Source organism: Dama dama, chromosome 14 (genome assembly GCF_033118175.1).
Source record: "Dama dama isolate Ldn47 chromosome 14, ASM3311817v1, whole genome shotgun sequence".
Classification (NCBI taxonomy): domain Eukaryota; kingdom Metazoa; phylum Chordata; class Mammalia; order Artiodactyla; family Cervidae; genus Dama; species Dama dama.
The window spans coordinates 47,687,448-47,710,092 of NC_083694.1; the positions used below are offsets into that span (position 1 = coordinate 47,687,448).

At 44.2% G+C, this 22,645-nt stretch overlaps 1 protein-coding gene across 1 annotated transcript in view; it reads left to right on the top strand.

The window, feature by feature from the left end:
• Positions 1-1,924: 1,924 nt before the first annotated feature.
• CFAP74 (cilia and flagella associated protein 74) overlaps positions 1,925-22,645 on the top strand; it is a 98,169-nt gene continuing 77,448 nt past the window's right edge. The window contains exon 1 of the mRNA XM_061159783.1: positions 1,925-1,957. The gene's annotated coding sequence lies outside the window, so the exon portion shown is untranslated. The remainder of the gene's footprint in view (positions 1,958-22,645) is intronic.

A 22,645-nucleotide genomic window follows, 5' to 3' on the forward strand; every position in this document is an offset into this window, starting at 1 on the left:
TTACACCCATTTGTTTGCAAATCTTGGGAGGTTTTTTTCTCTGTTTTGATTTATTTTGGGTTTTATAATTACACAGTTCCAAGCCAAATGTATAAGCACATTTAGAGAAACGTCGTTTCTACTGCTGACCCTCCTATGCCTGGTTGGCAACCATTGTAATGTTACTTTATAATGTAAAAAAAGAGTGAGTACATTCTTAGTGGCCCTGCCCCTTCTCGGATAAAACACTGTATCAGCTGTTCTGCATCTTAGTGTTTTCCGCTTAACCATGTCTTCTGCCCATGGGTCACTCCGGGGCAGAACACAGAGACAGTCCTTGTACCTTTCCCAGCCTTTGGCAGTGCAGCTGGACCTCAACCAGCTCCTACTGGTGGACACAGGGGCTGTTTTCAGCCTTTTGCTGTCCTTCTGTTCTTTAGTAGAAAGTATATTAGTCATTAACATGGACAGGCGCAGAGAAGCAAACCTGAAAAGGAAAAACCCCATAATTTGGGTGAGGTGGGAACGAGAACAGTTTTTCTTAGAACATCTGTTCTGGGCTGTTCTGCTGAGTCAGTTCTATTCCTCAATCCAGGAGGGACGAGGTCTGGGCAGCACTGCAGGGGGAGGACTACAGAGGTGATCACTATCCCGATGAAGTTCCCAGTTCTCAGAGATGCTGGATGGCTCTGACCGATCTTGCCATCCCAGAATGAAACTACAGGACTTCCTGGGTCCCACTGTGGCATCAGGAGCCGCTGGACAAAGCCAGCGACTGGCCAGCAGGGCCAGCAGCCATGCAAGGTGCAGGCATGCTAGAAGTTACTGGGCTCCCTGAGGGCAGGGAATATACCCATCAGCCGGGGGTTCAGGACCCAGCACCAACTGCACTGGCTAGAGGGATCCTTCTGTTGAGGCAGTCCGAGTGCATGTTGGAAAAGAATTTCCAGACACAGAGCATTTCAGAAGGGAGTCAGTTTATTAAGAACCAAGAGCAGGGATAATGTGGGCACTGCGAGCACAGCATGTGAACCTCCTGACAAACAGGGAAAACGGACAGTTTTCTTGGATTAATAACCAATTTTTTAGTAGCCTCAAGACAAAATTCCTGCTGGACGGTTAGCTTTAGGTGATTGGTTGGGGCTCTATAGGGTGCTTACTAGAGTGGGCATCTGCCTAATGGAGAGTTAGGAAGCTCCCTAGTGGTCATCAGGGGCTTTGGGCAAGTTACAAAGGGGTTCAGTCAGTTTCAGAGGTGACCTTGGTCGTGGGCTCCGCTTCTATGGCCTTGGTGCGAGGCTTCGCACCTGTGGCTTTGGGGCAAGACTCAACACCTTCCTCACACCCTGAGTCCAGACTGCAAACACACACCCTCGGGACAGGTGGAAATGAACCACGCTGACCCCAGACAAGGCAGGGGCGTGCACAGTGAGCAGGGAGGACTCAGTTCAGCTCCAGCCCAGCGTGGCATATTGTTCCAGGTCTCTGGTCTCAAAAAGAGAAGTGAGAAACCTCTATTTTACGTGAACTCTACAGTCACTAAAATTAACAACTAATCCGTTCTTCAACCCGCTTGGGCCAAACCAGAGGAGGCAGCCTGGGGCTGCAGCCGTACTACCAAGCAGCGTCAGTCTCCTCCGCCACAGCCTGGTAGTCCGGGTGCCCCGCGACCCTCCGCTCGCGGTCTCTGCTCGGCCCAGCGCGCTAGTCTCCGGCAGTAACCACCAGCAGCGTACCAGCGTCCGTCCGTCCGTCTGGCGCTCCGGTTGCACTGTGCAGCCTCGGCAGCACTGCGCCTGCGCGGGGGTGCCGCCGGGGAGAGCCATCGCCTTGGCGGGGGGTGAGCGGGCACCCCCGCCCTGCGATGGAGCCGTCCGTTGCCATGGAGCTACCCACTCCAAACCGCGCCGCCAGCAGACTCAGAGGAGCTTCTCCGCCCAGATCCCGCGCTGGTCCGACCCAGTGGGGCCGCTGAGAGGTGGGTCCGTTGGCCCCGGAGCCTGCGGTTGGGCTTGGGAACTATGGCCACCCCCGAGGCACAAATCAGCACCTCCGCCATGGAAGTTCTGCCTGAGAAATAACTCCTAGTGAGGGGGTCGCCCCGGCCGATTTCTGGGCCTTCGGACGGCCCCGGGCCGGTTTCAGCTGCCCCTCGTCCCCGCGGCAAGTTTCAGACCACCACCCCCCCTCCCGCCACCGGTTTCGTGACCCCCTCGCCGGTTTCAGGACCTTCCCCATCGGTTTCAGGCCCCGCCCCCGCAGGTTTCAAGAACCCCCCGCGTGCAGGTGCAGCCTGGGTTCCGGGCTCCGTGCAGGTTCCGGGCGGACTTGGCTATGCTGTCCTTGCAAATCTAGGAAACCGTTGGGAAAACTCGAGGGCGAGCGCGCTGGTGAAGAGGGACCCAGAGTGTCCGGGCTAAGGAAGGAACTCCGAGATCATCTCCGTTTGGTTTGTAATGATTAGCCTGTTTCTGGAAACTTCTATTATTTTGTTTTCCATAAACAAATATTCGTTTTATGTGCTCACGTTATGTATCGGGCAGACACTCCTTGAACATCCACTGTGAACCAAGTACTGAACTAGGTGAGGGGCAGGCCTGCCTAGGTCCCGACAGTTGAGAGAATTCCCAGATAGTTGTCTCTGCAGAGCTGGCGCGGGGATTCACAGTACTGCATCAGTAGCCAGTGCCCAAGGCCAGAAATGGAACCTTGTCAGCACCCCGAGTGCCCCAACCCCTCCCTTGCCCCACAGCAGACCCCCTTCCCCATGACCACAGCCTGACTTCTTGATTTCCTTTAGTTTTACCATTTCTAAACAATATAAGTTTAACCTGTTTTAATCCATATATATATATCAATGGAATAACACTATGTATTCTTTTTTAATTTTTGAAATAATCTCGAACTTACCTAAAAGTTGCAAGTTCAGCATCAACAACCTTGTCTTCCTGGAGTATTTGAGAATAAGTTGCCTACGTGATGCTCTGTCACCTGCAGACACTTCGGTTCGCATTTCTGCACGTCAGGGCAGTCTCCAGCACAACCACACATGACCATCAGAGTTGGGAGGGTGACTCGGACATGTCAGGACATCTGATCATTGGCCACAGACAAACACCTTCTGCCAGCTGATCCTATAAAGTCACAGACCAGAAAGGGTCCAGTCTGGGCTCCCCAAGCACACTGAGCTATTAACGTGTTTCTTCAGTCTCTTCCAATCAGGCTTTCCTTGGCTCCATGATCTTGACACCTTTGAAGGTTAGAGTCCAGTGGCTTTTGTGGAAAGCCCCTCCATTTGGGTTTGTCTGGTGTTTCTTCAAAATCAAATTCCCATTATGTGTCTTTGGCAGGAAGGTCACAGAAGTGGTGCCACGTGTCACTCTGCTCTGACCACTTGTTTAAGGTGGTGTCTGCCTGCATCTCCCCTGGGAAGTCACTTCAGCCTTTGTAATGGACACCTGTTTTGTCGGGATATTATGAGGCCCTGATGCCATGTCAGGCCTCACAGGCTTGAGCGGGTGGAGCACACTGTGGACATCGACCCCCACCCTGGCCCCGACTGGACTTTTACCCAACTCTAGGCTCACTGCCTTCCTCCACACAGGCTCTGATGCCCAGTCTGGGCTGCTGTGAATCCTGCCCACTTGGGCAGGGGAAGGGGGAAGGGAAGCAGCATGTGCTCATGTCTTCCTCCCTCCCCGCTGTGTGAGAGACCCATCCACACTCTTGCACAAGCTGTAGGTCACTCATGTTTGTCACCACCCAGCTCGCCCAGGGTGGATCTCACGGTGTGTTCTGTTGCTGCTGGCCAGGGTTGTTTCCAGAGTTACTGCTCTTAACGAACTCTGCTCTGCAAGCTCTTGTATAGTTCCTGTTATTTATGTGTTAGGAGGGGAGTTCTGTCTCCTCAACAACAAAAGTACTTTGATGTGCGAACCCCCAGTGTCTCAGCTGCTGCTGCTGCTGCTAAGTCACTTCAGTAGTGTCCGACTCTGTGCGACCCCATAGATGGCAGCCCACCAGGCTCCCCCATCGCTGGGATTCTCCAGGCAAGAATACTGGAGTGGGTTGCCATTTCCTTCTCCAATGCATGAAAGTGAAAAGTGAAAGTGAAGTCGCTCAGTCGTGTCCGACTCTTCATGACCCCATGGACTGTAGCCTACCAGGCTCCTCCATCCATGGGATTTTCCAGGCAAGAGTACTGGAGTGGGTTGGCATTTCCTTCTCCAAGTGTCTCAGCATGTGGCCTCATTTGGAAATAACTGGTTAAGATGATGTCAAACTGAGGCAGGCAGGCCCCTCATCCGTCATGACAAGTGTCTATATAAAGGGGGGGATTTGGACGCAGACATGTGCACACAGGGAGAATGCCAGTGTTACAGGAAAGGGGACCCCTTCCAGGGCCCGAGAGTGGGCTCTTGTCTAACACTCGGAAGAGCTGTCCATGGAGACACACAAACTGACCAAGCAAGAGCCTTTATTGGGAAGGGGCACCTGGGCGGAGGGCAGCAGGGTGAGGGAACCAGAACAGCTCTGCCACATGCTCACAGTCTCGGTTTTCCGGTGATGGGGTTAATTTCCGAGTTGTCTCTGACTGGACTGGTGGTGCACATCAGCCAAGATGGATTCCAGTGAGGAGGATTCTGGGAGGTTGGTAGGACACATGCACTGTCGTTTCCCTCTCCTTTTGACCTTTGCTGAATTCCTGTGGTTGGTGGTAGCTTGTTAGTTCTGTGTTCCTTACCAGGACCTCCTGTTTAAGATACCTCATGCAAGTGGTTACTGTGGTGCCTGCTGAGGGTTGGCGGTTTCGGTCAGTGGTTCGCCTAACAACATGGACTGGAGCTGCACTGCCATGAGCCTGGGAACGAGGACCGAGGAGAGGAGTCTGTATGAGGGCCTTGCTCAGCACGTCAGAGGGAGCTGGCATCTTGATATCAGGCTTCTGGCCTCCAGAACTATGAGATAATACCGTCGTCTTGTTCTAAGACAGCCAGTCTGGGACTTCCCTGGTGGTTCAGTGGCTAAGACTCCACACCCCAATGCACGGGGCCAGGGTTCGATCCCTGGTCAGGGAACTAGGTCCCACATGCCACAACTAAAGATCCTGCATGCACCAACTAAGACCTGGCTCAGCCAAATAAATAAATATTAAAAAAAAAAATAAGACAGCCAGTCCGTGGCACTTTGCTGTGGCAGCCTCCAGAAAGGAGTACAGCGTTGAAAGGTTGCTACTGTGAGGTGTGTGTTAACAGTGGGATTCTTGTCCTCCGGAGGAGAGGATTTCCATCCGGGGTCAGAGACAAGGCTTGACTACTTGGAGCTTTTTGTGTAGCAAAGTTTTATTAAAGTTTAATAAAGATAGGGAAAGCTTCTGACACAGACGTCAGAAGGGGACAGAAAGAGTACCCCTTTCTAGTTTTTAGCAAGGTATTAATCAGATAAGAGAGACACCTCAAGGCTGAGGGAGTTTCACCAAGCCCCTCTCCCACAATATGCATTTTTGAGATGGGATGGCGCAAGGTGTGTCATTCCCCATCCCTGCCCCCACCGTAAAACAATTGACAGAAATGGTGGTTTGTGGAGGCATTATCAACCCAGGGTTTGAGAAAAGGGAAAAAAAGTTAGGTGGAACCATTTTGCAGAAAGGCAAATTCCATAGCAAATACATAGTTTCATTAACATAGCTTAAGAAAAACATTTGCATGAGAAAAATGCATTGGTTAGCTCAAGGCAGAACCAGGTATCTTCTACACAGAATTAAAAGAAGCCTCTTTTAATTAAAAGAAGCCTCTTTTAATTCTGTGTTCAGTTCAGTTCAGTTCAGTTCAGTCACTCAGTCGTGTCTGACTCTTTGCGACCCCATGAATCGCAGCACGCCAGGCCTCCCTGTCCATCACCAACTCCCGGAGTTTACTCAAACTCATGCCCATCGAGTTGGTGATGCCATCCAGCCATCTCATCCTCTGTCGTCCCCTTCTCCTCCTGCCCCCAATCCCTCCCAGCATCAGGGTCTTTTCCAAGGAGTCAACTCTTCGCATGAGGTGGCCAAAGTATTGGAGTTTCAGCTTCAGCATCAGTCCTTCCAATGAACACCCAGGACTGATCTCCTTTAGGATGGACTGGTTGGATCTCCTTGCAGTCCAAGGGACTCTCAACAGTCTTCTCCAACACCACAGTTCAAAACCATCAATTTTTCGGCGCTCAGCTTTCTTCGCAGTCCAACTCTCACATCCATACATGACCTCTGGAAAAACCATAGCCTTGACCAGACGGACCTTTGTTGGCAAAGTAATGTCTGCTTTTTAATATGCTATCTAGGTTGGTCATAACTCTCCTTCTAAGGAGTAAGCGTCTTTTAATTTCATGTCTGCATTCACCATCTGCAGTGATTTTGGAGCCCAAAAAAATGAAGTCTGACACTGTTTCCACTGTCTCCCCATCTATTTCCCATGAGGTGATGGAACCAGATGCCATGATCTTAGTTTTCTGAATGTTAAGCTTTAAGCCAACTTTTTCACTCTCCTCTTTCACTTTCATCAAGAGGCTTTTTAGTTCCTCTTTACTCTCTGCCGTAAGAGTGGTATCATCTGCATATCTGAGGTTATTGATATTTCTCCCGGCAGTCTTGATTCCAGCTTGTGCTTCTTCCAGCCCAGCAGTTCTCATGATGTACTCTGCATATAAGTTAAATAAGCAGGGTGACAATATACAGCCTTGATGTACTCCTTTTCCTATTTGGAACCAGTCTGTTGTTCCATGTCTAGTTCTAACTGTCGCTTCCTGACCTGCATATAGGTTTCTCAAGAGGCAGGTCAGGTGGTCTGGTATTCCCATCTCTTTCAGAATTTTCCACAGTTTATTATGATCCACACAGTCGAAGGCTTTGGCGTAGTCAATAAAGCAGAAATAGATATTTTTCTGGAACTCTCTTGCTTTTTCGATGATCCAGCGGATATTGGCAATTTGATCTCTGATTTCTCTGCCTTTTCTAAAACCAGCTTGAACATCTGGAAGTTCATGGTTCACGTATTGCTGATTAATTCTGTGTAGTGAAGGAAAAATGTTTGACACTTCCAGTTTATTTCCTCTTGCCACTTGGGGACCTCTGGCCTTCCTGCCTGTTACCCTCTCAGCATCTAAGAGTTTCTGTCAGGTGATTGCCTGGAAGAGGAAGTGCTGAGTCAGAGGGCTTGGTATACAAAATAGCAGCCCCAGAAACAGCCCCATGCTGACCCTCGGAACCTGTGCGTGTGTTAGGTTACAGGCGGCGGGAATCTGGGCTGTTGGTCAGCTGACTGAACCAGGAGACTGTGCTGGGTTAACCGGCTGGGACCAGAGCAATTAGAGGGGCAACCCACTCCAGTATTCTTGCCTGGAAAATCCCATGGACAGAGGAGCCTGGTACGCTCCATGGGGTCGCAAAGGGTTGGACACGACTGAGTGATTTCACTTATTCACTTTGGTAGAACAGAGGGCAGGGGGGAGCCAGGAAGCGCAGAGGAGAAGGCCCACCTGACTTGAGTGGCTTTGAAGTTGGTATGATGGGCTTTGGCCAAGCCCTCTGGGCGACCTCTGCAAACCAGAAAAGGCAAGCAGACAGACTGTGCCCCAGAGCTGCTGAAGAGGAGGGCAGCCCAGCTGACATCTTGGTTTTAGCTCCGTGGGGCTCATTTCAGACTTCCGACCTCCAGAGTTGCAGGATAATAACGCATTTGTGTTAAGTTACTGAGTGTGTGGCAGTTTCTCACAGCAGCGATCAGATCCTAGTGCAGACGGCATTATATTTTTAACTTTACGAGGCGATGCTGAACTCTTTTGAAAGCATCTGCCCCAGTTTCCACTCCCACCATGAGTGAACACACCTTCCCGCTGCTTCCTGTCCTTGCTGGCACCTGGTGTCCTCAGGCTTCTAATGTGTTCCTCAGACTGATGACTGTGCAGTAATAGTTTACATGGCTTTACTCTGCATGTCCCTCATTACAGATGAGGTTGAGCTCATTGTCCAACCAGAACTCTGTTAGAAGAGTTAAAGGGATCACTGTTGACAACGCCAGGAACACAGGCAGGAGTCAGGACACGCAGACAAACTGGTTACAAACGTTGGCCTCTTGAATGTCCCTTTTTGTGACCAGCCTGTTTAAGTTCCACTGTTTTGCTGTCATTCATCTTCCTCTGTGTTGATCCATGGATGTTCCTTACCTGTCATGATGGGAGATGTGTTGCATTTATCTTCCTCTAGTTTGTAGCTTTTCTTTTTTTTTTTTAATTTATTTTTTCAGTGGGTTTTGTCATACATTGACATGAATCAGCAATAGATTTACAAGTATTCCCCATCTCGATCCCCGCTCCCACCTCCCTCTCCACCCGATTCCTCTGGGTCTTCCCAGTGCACCAGGCCCGACACTTGTCTCATGCATCCCACCTAGGCTGGTGATCTGTTTCACCATAGATTGTATACATGCTGTTCTTTCGCAACATCCCACCCTCACCTTCTCCCACAGAGTTCAAAAGTCTGTTCTGTACTTCTGTGTCTCTTTTTCTGTTTTGCATAAAGGGTTGTCGTTACCATCTTTCTAAATTCCATATATATGTGTTAGTATGCTGTAATGTTCTTTATCTTTCTGGCTTACTTCACTCTATATAATGGGCTCCAGTTTCATCCATCTCATTAGAACTGGTTCAAATGAATTCTTTTTAACGGCTGAGTAATATTCCATGGTGTATATGTACCACAGCTTCCTTATCCATTCATCTGCTGATGGGCATCTAGGTTGCTTCCATGTCCTGGCTATTATAAACAGTGCTGCAATGAACATTGGGGTGCACGTGTCTCTTTCAGATCTGGTTTCCTCAGTGTGTATGCCCAGAAGTGGGATTGCTGGGTCATATGGCAGTTCTATTTCCAGTTTTTTAAGAAATCTCCACACTGTTCTCCATAGCGGCTGTACTAGTTTGCATTCCCACCAACAGTGTAAGAGGGTTCCCTTTTCTCCACACCCTCTCCAGCATTTATTGCTTGTAGACTTTTGGATAGCAGCCATCCTGACTGGCATGTAATGGTACCTCATTGTGGTTTTGATTTGCATTTCTCTGATAATGAGTGATGTTGAGCATCTTTTCATGTGTTTGTTAGCCATCTGTATGTCTTCTTTGGAGAAATGTCTGTTTAGTTCTTTGGCCCATTTTTTGATTGGGTCATTTATTTTTCTGGAATTGAGCTTCAAGAGTTGCTTGTATATTTTTGAGATTAATCCTTTGTCTGTTGCTTCATTTGCTATTATTTTCTCCCAATCTGAGGGCTGTCTTTTCACCTTACTTATAGTTTCCTTTGTTGTGCAAAAGCTTTTAAGTTTCATTAGGTCCCATTTGTTTAGTTTTGCTTTTATTTCCAATATTCTGGGAGGTGGGTCATAGAGGATCTTGCTGTGGTTTATGTCGGAGAGTGTTTTGCCTATGTTCTCCTCTAGGAGTTTTATAGTTTCTGGTCTTACATTTAGATCTTTAATCCATTTTGTGTAGCTTTTCTTGAATTCTCCTTTGGGTGTCACTGGATGACCAAAATACTGGAGCTTCAGCTTCAGCATCAGTCCTTCCAATGAATATTCAGGGTTGACCTCCGTTAAGATTGACTGGTTTGATCTCCTTGCTGTCCAAGGGACTTTCAGGAGTCTTCTCCAGCACCACAGTTCAAAGGCATCAATTCTTTGGCATTCTGCCTTCTTTACAGTCCAGCTCTCACAACCATATGTGACTACTGGAAGACCATAGCCTTGACTATACGGACCTCATAGCATTGACTAGATGGACCTTTGTCGGCATTAAATGTCCGTCTATTCAAAGCTATGGTTTTTCCAGTAGTCATGTATGGGTGTGAGAGTTGGACCATAAAGAAAGCTGAGCACCGAAGAATTGATGCTTTTGAACTATGGTGCTGGAGAAGACTCTTGAGAGTCCCTTGGACTGCAAGAAGATCAAACCAGTCAATCCTAAAGGAAATCAGTCCTGATATTTATTGGAAGGACTGATGCTGAAGCTGAAGCTCCAATACTTGGGCAACCTGATGCAAAGAACTGACTCACTGGAAAAGACCCTGATGCTGGGAAAGACTGAAGGCAGGAGAAGGGGATGACAGAGGATGAGATGGTTAGATGGCATCACCAACTCGATGGACATGGGTTTGGGTGGACTCCGGGAGTTGGTGATGGACAGGGAGGCCTGGCATGCTGCACTCCATGGGCTCGCAAAGAGTCGGACACGACTGAGCGACTGAATTGAACTGTCTTTGTCGGCAGAGTAACGTCTCTGCTTTTCAACACAGTCTAGATTTGTCATTGCTTCCCTGCCAAGAAGCAATTGTCTTCTGATTTCATGGCTCCAGTCACTGTCATCAGTGATTTTGGAGACCAAGAAGAGGAATTCTGCCACTACTTCCACCTTTTCCCCTTCTATTTGCCATGCAATAATGGGGCCAGATGCTATGGTCTTAGTTTTTTTTTTTAATATTTAGTCTTAAGCTGACTCTTTGACTCTCCACCTTCACCCTTACCAAGAGGCTGTTTATAGTTCCTCTTCACTTTCTGCCATTAGAGTGGTTCAGTTCACTCGCTCAGTCATATCCAACTCTTTGCAACCACATGGACTGCAGCACGCCAGGCTTCCCTGTCCATCACCAACTCTTGGAGCTTGCTTAAACTCATGTCCATCGAGTCAGAGATGCCATCCAACCATCTCACCCTCTCTTGTCCCCTTCTCCTGCCTTCAGTCTTTCCCAGCATCAGGGTCTTTTCAAATGAGTCAATTCTTTGCATCAGGTGGTCAAAGTATTGGAGCTTCAACTTAGAAGTGGTATCATCCACATATCTGAGGTTGTTGATGTTTCTCCCTCCTATCTTGATTCCAGCTTATAACTCATCCAGCCCAGCATTTCTCATCATGTGCTCAGCATATAGGTTAAACAAATAGGGTGACAGCAGACAGCCCTGTTATACTCCTTTCTCAATCTTGAACCAATCAATTATTCCATACAGGGTTTTAACAGTTGCTTCTTGACTTGCATCAGGTTTCTCGGGAGACAGGTAAGATGGTCTGGTATTCCCATCTCTCTAGAACTTTCCACAGTTTGTCATGTTCCACACAGTCAAAGGCTTTAACGTAGTCAATGAAACAGAGATAGATGTTTTTCTGAAATTCACTTATTTTGTCTATAATCCAGTGAATGTTAGCAATTTGATTTCTTACGTCCTCTTCCTTTTCTAAACCCTGCTTGGACATCTGGAAGTTCTTGGTTTGCATAATGCTGAAGCCTAGCACACAAGATTTTGAGCATGTCCTTACTAGCATGGGAAATGAGTGTAATTGTCTGATGGTTAGCACATTCTTTGGTATTACACTACTTGGGAATTGGGATGAGGATTGACCTTTTCCAATCCCGTGGCCATTGCTGGGTCTTCCAGATTTGCTGACATAATGAATGCAAAACCTTGATCTCATCATCCTTTAGGGATTTGAATAGTTCTGCTGGAAGTTCATCGAATCCACCAACTTTATTAATAGCAGTGCTTCTTAAGGCCCACTTGACTTCACACTCCAGAATGTCTGACTCTGGGTGACTAACCACACCGTCCTAGTAATCAGTTCATTAACATCTTTTTTATATCATTCTTTCATGTATTCTTTCCATTGCTTCTTGATCTCTTCAGCATCTACTAGGTCTCCACCATTTTTATCCTTTATTGTGCCTGCCTTTGGATGGAATGCTCCTTTGATGTTTCCAATTTTCCTGAAGAGACCTCTAGTCTTTCCCCTTTTGTTGTTTTCTTCTGTCATCAAGCATTGTTCATTGAAGAAGGTCTTGTTGTCTCTTCTAGCTATTTTTTGGAACCTTGCATTTAATTGGATGTGCATTTCCCTCTCTCCTTTGCTTTTCTCTTCTCTTCATTCTTCCACTATTTGTAAAGCCACCTCAGATAACCACTTTGCCTTCTTGCTTTTCTTTTTCTTTTGGATGATTTTATTCACCATCTCCTGTACAATATTATGGACCTCTGTCCATAGTTCTTCAGATACACTGTTAATTAGATCTAGTCCCTTGAATCTATTCATTACCTCTACTGTGAATTCATACAGGATTTGATTTAAGTCATAACTGGCTGGCCTATTGTTTTTCCCAGTTTTCTTTAGTTTAAGCCTGAAATTTGCTATGAGAAGCTGATGATCTGAGCCACAGTCAGCTCCAGGTCTTGTTTTTGCTGACTGTATACAGCCTGTCCATCTTCAGCTATAAAAAATGTAATCAATTTGATTTCAGTATTGACCATTTGGTGATGTCCATGTGTAGAGTTGTCTCTTGTGTTGTTGAAAAAGGATATTTGCTATGACTAGTGCATTCTAATGCAGAATTCAGTTAACCTTTGCCCTGCTTCATTTTGTTCTCCAAGGCCAAACTTGCCTGTTATTCCAGGTGTATCTTGACTTCCTACTTTTGCACTCTAATCCCTGATGATGAGTAGAACATCATTTTAGGTGTTAGTTCTAGGAGGTCTTCTAGGTCTTCATAGAACTGATCAACTACAGCTTCTTCAGTATCAGTGGTAGGGGCATAGACTTGGGTTACTGTGATGTTTCTTGAATGGCTTGCCTTGGAAATGAACCAAGATCATTCTGTCATTTTTGAGGTTGCACCCAAATAGTGTATTATGGACTCTTTTGTTGATTATGAGGGCTACTCCATTTCTTCTATGGGATTCTTGCCTATAGTAGTAGATATAATGGCCATCTGAATTAAATTCACCCATTCCTGTCCATTTTAGTTTGCTATTCCTAGGATATTTATTTTTACCATCTCTTGCTTCACCACATCCAGTTTTCCCTGATTCATGGACCTATTCCAGGTTCCTATATAATACTGTTCTTTGCAGCATCAGGTTTTACTTTCATCACCAGACACATCCACACCTGAGCATAGTATCTGTTTTGGCCCACCTGCTTCATTCATTCTGGGCCTATTGATAATTCTCCTCTGCTCTTCCCCAATAGCATATTAGACACCTTCAGAATGAGGACTCATCTTTTGGTGTCATATCTTTTTGGTCTTTTATACAGTGAACTTCTCACAGCAAGTATACTGGGATGGTTTGCCATTCCCTCCTCCAGTGGATTATGTTTTGTCTGAACTCTTTGCTATGACCTGTCCATCTTGGGTGGCCTGCACTGCATGACTCATTCAGTTCAGTTTAGTCACTTAGTCGTTTCGGACTCTTTGCGACCCCATGAACCGCAGCATGTCAGGCCTCCCTGTCCATCACCAACTCCCGGAGTCCACCCAAACCCATGTCCATTGAGTTGGTGATGCCATCCAACCATCTCATCCTCTGTCATCCTACTCTCCTCCTGCCCTCAATCTTTCCCAGCATCAGGGTCTTTTCAAATGAGTCAGCTCTTCGCATCAGGTGGCCAAAATATTGGAATTTCAGCTTCAACATCAGTCCTTCCAGTGAACACCCAGGACTGATCTCCTTTAGGATGGACTGCTTGGATCTCCTTGCAGTCCAAGGGACTCTCAACAGTCTTCTCCAATACCACAATTCAAAAGCATCAATTCTTCGGCGCTCAGCTTTCTTCACAGTCCAACTCTCACATCCATACATGACCACTAGAAAAACCATAGCCTTGACTAGACAGACCTTTGTTGACAAAGTAATGTCTCTGCTTTTCAAATATGCTGTCTAGGTTGGTCATAACTTTCCTTCTAAGGAGTAAGCGTCTTTTAATTTCATGGCTGCAATCACCATCTGCAGTGATTTTGGAACTCAGAAAAATAAAGTCAGCCACTGTTTCCACTGTTTCTCCATCTATTTGCCATGAAGTGATTGGGACCAGATGCCATGATCTTAGTTTTCTGAATATTGAGCTTTAAGCCAACTTTTTCACTCTCCTCTTTCACTTTCATCAAGAGCCTCTTTAGTTCTTCTTCACATTCTGCCATAAGGGTGGTGTCATCTGTATATCTGAGGTTATTGATATTTCTCCTGGCAATCTTGATTCCAGCTTGTGCTTCTTCCAGCCCAGCAGTTCTCATGATGTACTCTGCATATAAGTTAAATAAGCAGGGTGACAATATACAGCGTTGACATACTCCTTTTCCTGTTTGGAACCAGTCTGTTGTTCCATGTCCAGTTCTAACTGTTGCTTCCTGACCTGCATATAAGTTTCTCATGAGGCAGGTCAGATGGTCTGGTATTCCCATCTCTTTAAGAATTTTCCACCGTTTATTGTGATCCGCACAGTCAAAAGCTTTGGCATAGTCAATAAAGGAGAAATAGATGTTTTTCTGGAACTCTGTTGCTTTTTCTATGATCCAGCGGATGTTGCAGTTTGATCTCTGGTTCCTCTGCCTTTTCTAAAACCAGCTTGAACATCTGGAAGTTCACGGTTCACGTATTGCTGAAGCCTGGCTTGGAGAATTTTAAGCATCACTTTATTAGCGTGTGAGATGAGTGCAACTGTGCAGTAGTTTGAGCATTCTTTGGCATTGGAATGAAAACTGCCCTTTTCCAGTCCTGTGGCCACTGCTGAGTTTTCCAAATTTGCTGGCATATTGAGTGCAGCACTTTCACAGCCTCGTCTTTCAGGATTTGAAATAGCTCAACTGGAATTCCATCACTTCTACTAGCTTTGTTTGTAGTGATGCTTCCTAAGGCCCACTTGACTTCGCATTCTAGGATGTCTGGCTCTAGGTGAGTGATCACACCATCGTGATTATCTGGGTCTTGAAGATCTTTTTTGTACAGTTCTTCTGTGTATTCTTGCCACCTCTTCTTAGTATCTTCTGCTTCTGTTAGGTCCCTACCATTTCTGTCCTTTATTGAGCCCATCTTTGCATGGAGAAGGAAATGGCAACCCACTCCAGTATTCTTGCCTGGAAAATCCCGTGGACTGAGTATCCTGGTAGGCTACAGCTCATGGGGTCGCAAAGAGTCGGACACGACTGAGCGACTTCACTTCTTCACTTCACTTGCGTGAAATATTCCCTTGGTATCTCTAATTTTCTTGAAGAGATCTCTAGTCTTTCCCATTCTATTGTTTTCCTCTATTTCTTTGCATTGATTGCTGAGGAAGGCTTTCTTATCTCTCCTTGCTATTCTTTGGAACTCTGCATTCAAATGGGTATATCTTTCCTTTTCTCCTTTGCTTTTTCCTTCCCTTCTTTTCACAGCTATTTGTAAGGCCTCCTCAGACAGCCATTTTGCTTTTTTGCATTTCTTTCTCTTCGGGATGGTCTTGATTCCTGTCTCCTGTACAATGTCACGAACCTCCATCCATAGTTCATCAGGCACTCTATCAGATTTAGTCCTTAAATCTGTTTCTCACTTCCACTGTATAGTCATAAGGGATTTGATTTAGGTCATACCTGAATGGTCTAGTGGTTTTCTCCATTTTCTTCAATTTCAGTCTGAATTTGGCAATAAGAAGTTCATGATCTGAGCCACAGTCAGCTCCTGCTCTTGTTTTTGCTGACTGTATAGAGCTTCTCCATCTTTGGCTGCAAAGAATATAATCAGTCTGATTTCAGTGTTGACCCTCTGGTGATGTCCATGTGTAGAGTCTTCTCTTGTGTTGTTGGAAGAGGGTGTTTGCTATGGCCAGTGCATTCTCTTGGCAGAACTCTATTAGCCTTTGCCCTGCTTCATTCTGTACTCCAAGGCCAAATTTGCCTGTTACTCCAGGTGCTTCTTGACTTCCTACTTTTGCATTCCAGTCCCCTATAATGAAAAGGACATCTTTTTGGGGTGTTAGTTCTAGAAGGTCTTGTAGGTCTTCATATAACTGTTCAACTTCAGCTTCTTCAGTGTTACTCGTTGGAACATAGACTTGGTTTACTGTGATATTGAATGGTTTGCCTTGGAAATGAACAGAGATCATTTTGTCATTTTTGAGATCACATCCAAGTATTGCATTTTGGACTCTTTTGTTGACTATGATGGCTACTCCATTTCTTCTAAGGGATTCCTGCCCACAGTAGTAGATATAATGGTCATCTGAGTTAAATTCCCCCATTCCAGTTCATCTTAGTTCGCTGATTCCTAGAATGTCAATGTTCACTCCTGTCATCTCCTGTTTGACCACTTCCAATTTGCCTTGATTCATGGACCTAACATTCCAGGTTCCTATGCAATATTGCCCTTTACAGCATCGGACCTTGCTTCTATCACCAGTCCCATCCACAACTGGGTGTTGTTTTTGCTTTGGCTCCATCCCTTCATTCTTTCTGGAGTTATTTCTCCACTGATCTTTAGTAGCATATTGGGTACCTACCGACCTGGGGAGTTCATCTTTCAGTGTCCTCTTTTTGCCTTTTCATACTGTTCATGGGATTCTCAAGGCAAGAATACTGAAGTGGTTTGCCATTCCCTTCTCCAGTGGACCACATTCTTTCAGACCTCTCCACCATGACCCGTCTGTCTTGGGTGGCCCCACACGGCATGGCTTAGTTTCACTGAGTTAGACAAGGCTGTGGTCCGTGTGATCAGATTGGCTAGTTGTCTGTGATTGTGTTTCAGTCTTTCTGCCCTCTGATGCTCTCTCTCAGTGCCTACTGTCTTACTTGGGTTTCTCTTACCTTGGACGTGAGGGTATCTCTTCACGGCTGCTCCAGCAAAACGCAGCCACTGATCCTGACCTTGGATGTTGGGTAGCTTCTCTCAGCCACGCTTCTGCACCATTGCGGCTGCCGTGCATGGCTCATAGCTTCATTGAATTATGCAAGCCCCTTCGCCGTGACAAGGCAGTGATCCATGAAGGGACCTATTGCTTCTACTGCTCCTCAGTTTTAGCACTGGGCTGATATGTTTTGAGGAAAATCCCAGGTACACTGTTTCACCTGTGAACACTTTAGTACACAATTCTAACGGATAAAAATTCATTTTAGCATAACCACAAACTCGTCATTGACCCCAACAAAATTAACATTATTTCTTAATAAAATCTAATACCAACTGGTGTTTGTTTCCACACTTTGTCTCAAAAATGTCTTTTACAGTTTCTTGCTTGACTTAGGATCCAAATGAGACCCCCACCCTGCAAATGGTTGGCTTGTCTCTTAAGCCTTTTACATTTAAAACAGCCCCTCTTCCCTTTCACATCGCCTAGTGACTTCTGTTTGTTGATGAAACCAGGTCATTCGTTCCATTTATTTTTTATTTGTGTGCATTCTCAGTTGTGTCCCACTCTTTGTGACCCCATGGACTGTAGCTCACCAGGCTCCTCTGTCCATGGGATTTCCCAGGCAAGAGTACTGGAGTGGGTTGCCATTCCATCCTCCAAGGGATCTTCCCAACCAGGGATCAAACCTGCATCTCCTGTGATTCCTGCATTAGGAGGCAGATTCTTTACCACTGTGCCACCTTTATTTACGTCTTATTTAATGTTACCCAGGGCTTCCCTGCTGGCTCAGCTGGTAAAGAATCTGCCTGGAATGCAGGAGACCCAGGTTCAATTCCTAGGTTGGAAAGATCCCCTGGAGAAGGAAGTGGCAATCCAGTCTGGTATTTTTGCCTGGAAAATCCCATGGATAGAGAAGTCTGGCAGGCTGCAGTTCATCGGGTTGCACAGAGTCGAACATAGCTGAGCAACTAACACTTTCAGTTTATTGTCACCTAATGGGCTTCATCATTTTCTCATCAGGGGTCTTACTCATCTTTTGTTGCATTTATTCCCAAGAACTATGGTTTTACTGGTGTGATTGTAAATGATAAGTTTTCCAAATCTTATTCTCATCATTTGTTCTGATAAGGACTATCTTTGATTTTTATTATTGAATTTGTATCTAGCAACATTACTAAATTGTCTTAATAATATTAACAGTTTATGTCTGTATTCATTTGGATTTTCTACATACCAGTCATATTATCTGAAATTAACCACTATTTCCCCTTCTACTCATCATGCCTTGTGTTTCTTTCTTCTCTGCATGTTCCTGTTGGAAGACCCAGTGGCTTTAGAGAGCACCCTCGCTTTGTTCTCAGTCTTAAAGGAAATGCTTTCAATAATTATGTTTTTTTGGTCTTGCCAAGTGGCTTGCGGGATCTTAGTTTTCCCAATGGGGATCAAACCTGTGCCACCTGCAGTGGAAGGAGACCACCAGGAAAGCCCCTTGTTGGCAGACATTCCTTACCATGTTAAAAAAGTTCATTTCTAAGGCAAATTTGCTAAGTTTTTAAGAAGCATGTGTGGGATGTGCACTCTCCTCAATGCCATTTTCTGCATGGACTGAGTTGGTCACGCACTTCTCTTCTCTAATCTGTTCCTGTGGTGAATTGACCTGGTTTCTAAGGCTGAACAAATCCATCTTGGTTGTGATGTGTCGTCCTGTCTGTGTGTGTGGCTGAGCCTGGTGGTTCTTCAACTGGAGAGTGAGTCTGGGCTGTGATTTTTCTTTCCCTGTTTTCACTGTCAGGCTCTGGTAGCAAAAGCTGAATGATTTTGTGAAATGAGCCAGGGAGTGGGCCTTTTGCCTCTCTTTCCCGGAAGAATGTGTGTAAGACTGGAACATTCTGAACCTCAGGCATCTCACAGAATGGGACAGGGAAGCCTCAGAGCCTAGAGTTTTCTTGGAGGAAACCTGTTTGCTTATTGATTGAATTTCTTTTACACCTACAGGAATTTTTAAGTTTTCTAGTTTTTGTTCTCAAAACAATTTTGTTTAGTACTTTTTTCTAATAGTTTGTTTTTCTAGTTTTTGTTCTCAAAAGAATTTTGTTTAGTACTATTTTTCTAATAATTTGTCAATTGTCTCAATTTTCAAATTTATTGCTGTAGAGTTGTTGATGACATTGTTACATTTTTTTTTCATGTCTGTGGTTACAGACCCTTTTCTTCTTAATATGGATGATTTGTTTCTCCTCCTTTATTTATCGTTTTCATTGGAGATTTGTCAATTTTATAAATCTTCCAAAAGTAAAAACTTTTGGCTTTGAGAAACATCTTTATTACATATTTGTTTTGCAGCCTTAATTTCTGATCTTTTTTGTTTTTCTGCTTTCTTCGGGTTTATATCACAGCTCTTTTTATAACCCCTTGGGTTGGATGTTTAGCACATTAAGTTTTAGCCTATCTCCTTTCCTGATATGAACATTTAGAATTACAAATTTACTCAGTTCTACCTTGAATTCCCTGGTGGCTCAGATGGTAAAGCGTCTGCCTACAATGTAGGAGACCTGGGTTCGATCCCTGGGTCGGGAAGATCCCCTGGAGAAGGAACTAGCAAATCACTCCAGTACTCTTGCCTGGGAAAATCCCATGGACAGAGGAGCCTGGTAGGCTACATTCCATGGGGTTGCAAAGAGTCGGACACAACTTAGTGACTTCACTTCACCTTGGCTGCATTCAGCTTAATGTATGATATTTTCATTATAACTCAGTTGAAAGCATTTTAAAATTTCTATTATGATTTTTTTCTTTGGTCCATGGGTTATTTAGAAATTTATTTCTTATTTTCAAAAACTAGGTGAATTTATAGTTCTATATTTCTTTTTATTCTTCCAGTTTTATTGGAATATAATTGAAATACAGCACGTGTAAGCTTAAGGTACACAGCATAATGATTTGATTTATATACGTCATAAAATGATGATAATGACATATTTTGTGAACATCCATATCTCATGTAGATACAAAATTAAATAGAAAATACTGTTTTCCTTGTGATAACTCAGTATCTACTTTCTTAACAACTTTCATATATAATGTACAGCAGCATTAATTATATTTATCATGCTGTAAATTACATTATTGGTATTTACCTATCTTATAACTCAGCAGTCCCTAACCTTTTTGGCACCGGGGACTAGTTTTGTGGAATACAATTTTTCCACAGACAGGAGGGATGCAAGCGATGGGGAGTGGCTGTCAACACAGCTGAAGCTTATTTTACTCTTCCACCACTCACCTGCTGTGCAGCCTGGTTCCTAACAGGCCACGGATGGGTACCAGTTCATGGCCCAGTGCTTGGGGACCAATGCTGTAACTGGGAGTTTGTACCTTTTGCCCATCTTCATCCAGTTCCCTTTTCCCCAGTCTCCTGCCTCTGGTAACCACAAATCTGACCTCTTTTTCTATGAATTTGCTTGTTTTTGAAGTATAATTGACCTACTTGTGTTAGTTCCTGTTACATGACATGATAATTTATATTTCTATACATTTCAAAATGATCACATGACAGGTCACCACACAAAGATACTATGTAGTCGCTGCTGTGTTCCCCACACTGTGCATTCCATCCCTGTGATTCATTTATTTTGCCACAGGAAGTTTGTGCCTTCCAATCTCTCTCACCTATTTGTCTCCTCCTCACCCCACCACCCCGGCCACCCCTGTTTGTTCTCTGTATCTATGACTCTGTTTCTGTTTTGCATTGTTTGTTCATTTGTTTTGTTTTTTAGGTTCCACATATAAGTGAAATTTTAGTGTTTGTCTTCCTCTTTCTGATTTATTTCACTTAGCATAATTCCCTCCAGGTCCACTCATATTGTTGCAAATTATAATATTTTATTCTTTTAAATGGCTGAGTAACATTCCATTATGTATATATACTACATCTACTTTATCCTCTCACCTGTTTATGGGCACTTAACATTGCTTACATATCTTGGCTATTTGTAAATGATACTACAATGAAAGAAAAGGGTGCATATGTCTTTCTGTGTGTTTAGGGTTTTTTTTCCTTAATAAATACTCAGGAGTGAAATTTCTGGTTCTTATGGTAGTTCTATTTTAAATTTTTGTGGTAATTTCCATACTGTTCTCCACAGTGACTACATCAATTTACATTCCCAAGAACAGTGCAAGAGGGTTCCCTTCTCTCCATATTCTGCTGAAATTTGTATATCTTCTTCAGAAAAATGTCTATTCAGATCCTCTGCCCATCTTTTAATCAAGTTGTTCAGTTGATGTTGAGTTGTATAAATTTGTGTATACTTTGGATATTAACCCCTTATCAGAGATATTGTGTGAAAATATCTTCTTCCATTCAGTAGTTGGCCTTTTATTTTGTTAATAGTGTCCTTCACTATACAAAAGCTTTTTAGTTTGATAGTCTCATCTGTTTAGTTTTGCTTTTGTTTCCCTTGCCTGCGGAGACAAATCTGAAAAAATATCACTAAGTCCATTGTCAAAGAGCTTATTGCCTATGCTTTCTTTTACAAGTTGTATGGCTTCAGGTCTTACATTTGAGCCTTTCATCCATTTTGAGTTTATTTTTGTATATGATATAGGAAAGTAGTTCAGTTTGAATCTTTTGCATGTAGCTGTTCAGTATTCCAAAAACCATTTGTTGAAGAGGCTGTCTTTCCATCACTGTATATTCTTGCCTCCTTTGTTGCAGATTAATTGCCATGTAAGTGTGGTTCTTTTCTGGACTCTATCCCATTGATCTATGTGTCTTTTTTTGTACCAGTACCATACTGTTTTTATTATTGGGGATTTGGACTACAGTTTGAAATCAGGGAGCATGATTCCTCTAGCTTCATTCTTTCTTGAGATTGTTTTGGCTATTTGGGGTCTTTGAGCTACCATACAAATTTTAAAATTCTTTATTCTAGTTCTGTGAAAAACACCATTGGTATTTTGATAGGGATTGCACTGAATCTGTAGATTGCCTTGGGTAGTATGGTCATTTTAACAATATTCTTCCAATCCATGAGCATGGTATGTCTTTGCATCCGTTTGTGTCATCTTTAATTTCTTTCTTCAGTGTCTCATAATTTTCTGATTACAGGTGTTTTACTTCCTCATTTAGTTAGTCCTGGGTGTTTTAGTCTTTTTTTGGTGTGATTGTAAATGGGATTGTTTTCTTCATTTCTCTTTCTGATAGTTTGTTGGTGTATAGAAATGCAACAGGTTTCTGTGTATTAATTTTGTATCCTGCAACTTTACTGAATTCATTGATGAGTTCCAGTAACTTTTTGGTGGGTTCTTTAGGATTTTCTGTGTATTGTATCATGTCATCTGCAAATAGTGACAGTTTTACTTCTTCATCTCCAATTTGTATTCCTTTTATTTCTTTTTCTTGTATGACTGGGCTTCCTAGGAGGCCCAGTGGTGATAGTGAAGAGTTCTGACAAAACGTGTCCACTGGAGGCGGGAGTGCAAACCACTTCAGTATTCTTGCTGTGAGAACCCCATTAACACTATGAAAAGGCAAAAATATATAATACCAAAAGATGGCCCCCCCAGGTCGAAAAATATCCAATATGCTAGTGGGGAAGAGTGGAGGACAATTTCTAATAGCTCCAGAAAGAATGAAGCGGCTGGGCCAAAGTGGAAATGATGCTCAGTTGCAGATGTGTCTGGTAGTGACAGTAAAGTCTGATTCTATAAAGAACAACATTGCATAGGAACCTGAAATGTTAGGTCCATAAATCAAGGTAAGTTGGACATGGTCACGCAAGAGATGGCAAGAGTGAACATCAGCATCTTAGGAATCAGTGAACTAAAATGGATGGGAATGGGTGAATGTAATTCAGATGACCGTTATATCTACTACTGTAGACCAGAATCCCTTGGAAGAAATGGAGTAGCCCTCTTTAGTCAAAAGAAGTGTCCTAAACAGTCTTTTGTATTTTGGTACCTTCTCAAAAACAACAGAATGATCTCAGTTCATTTCCAG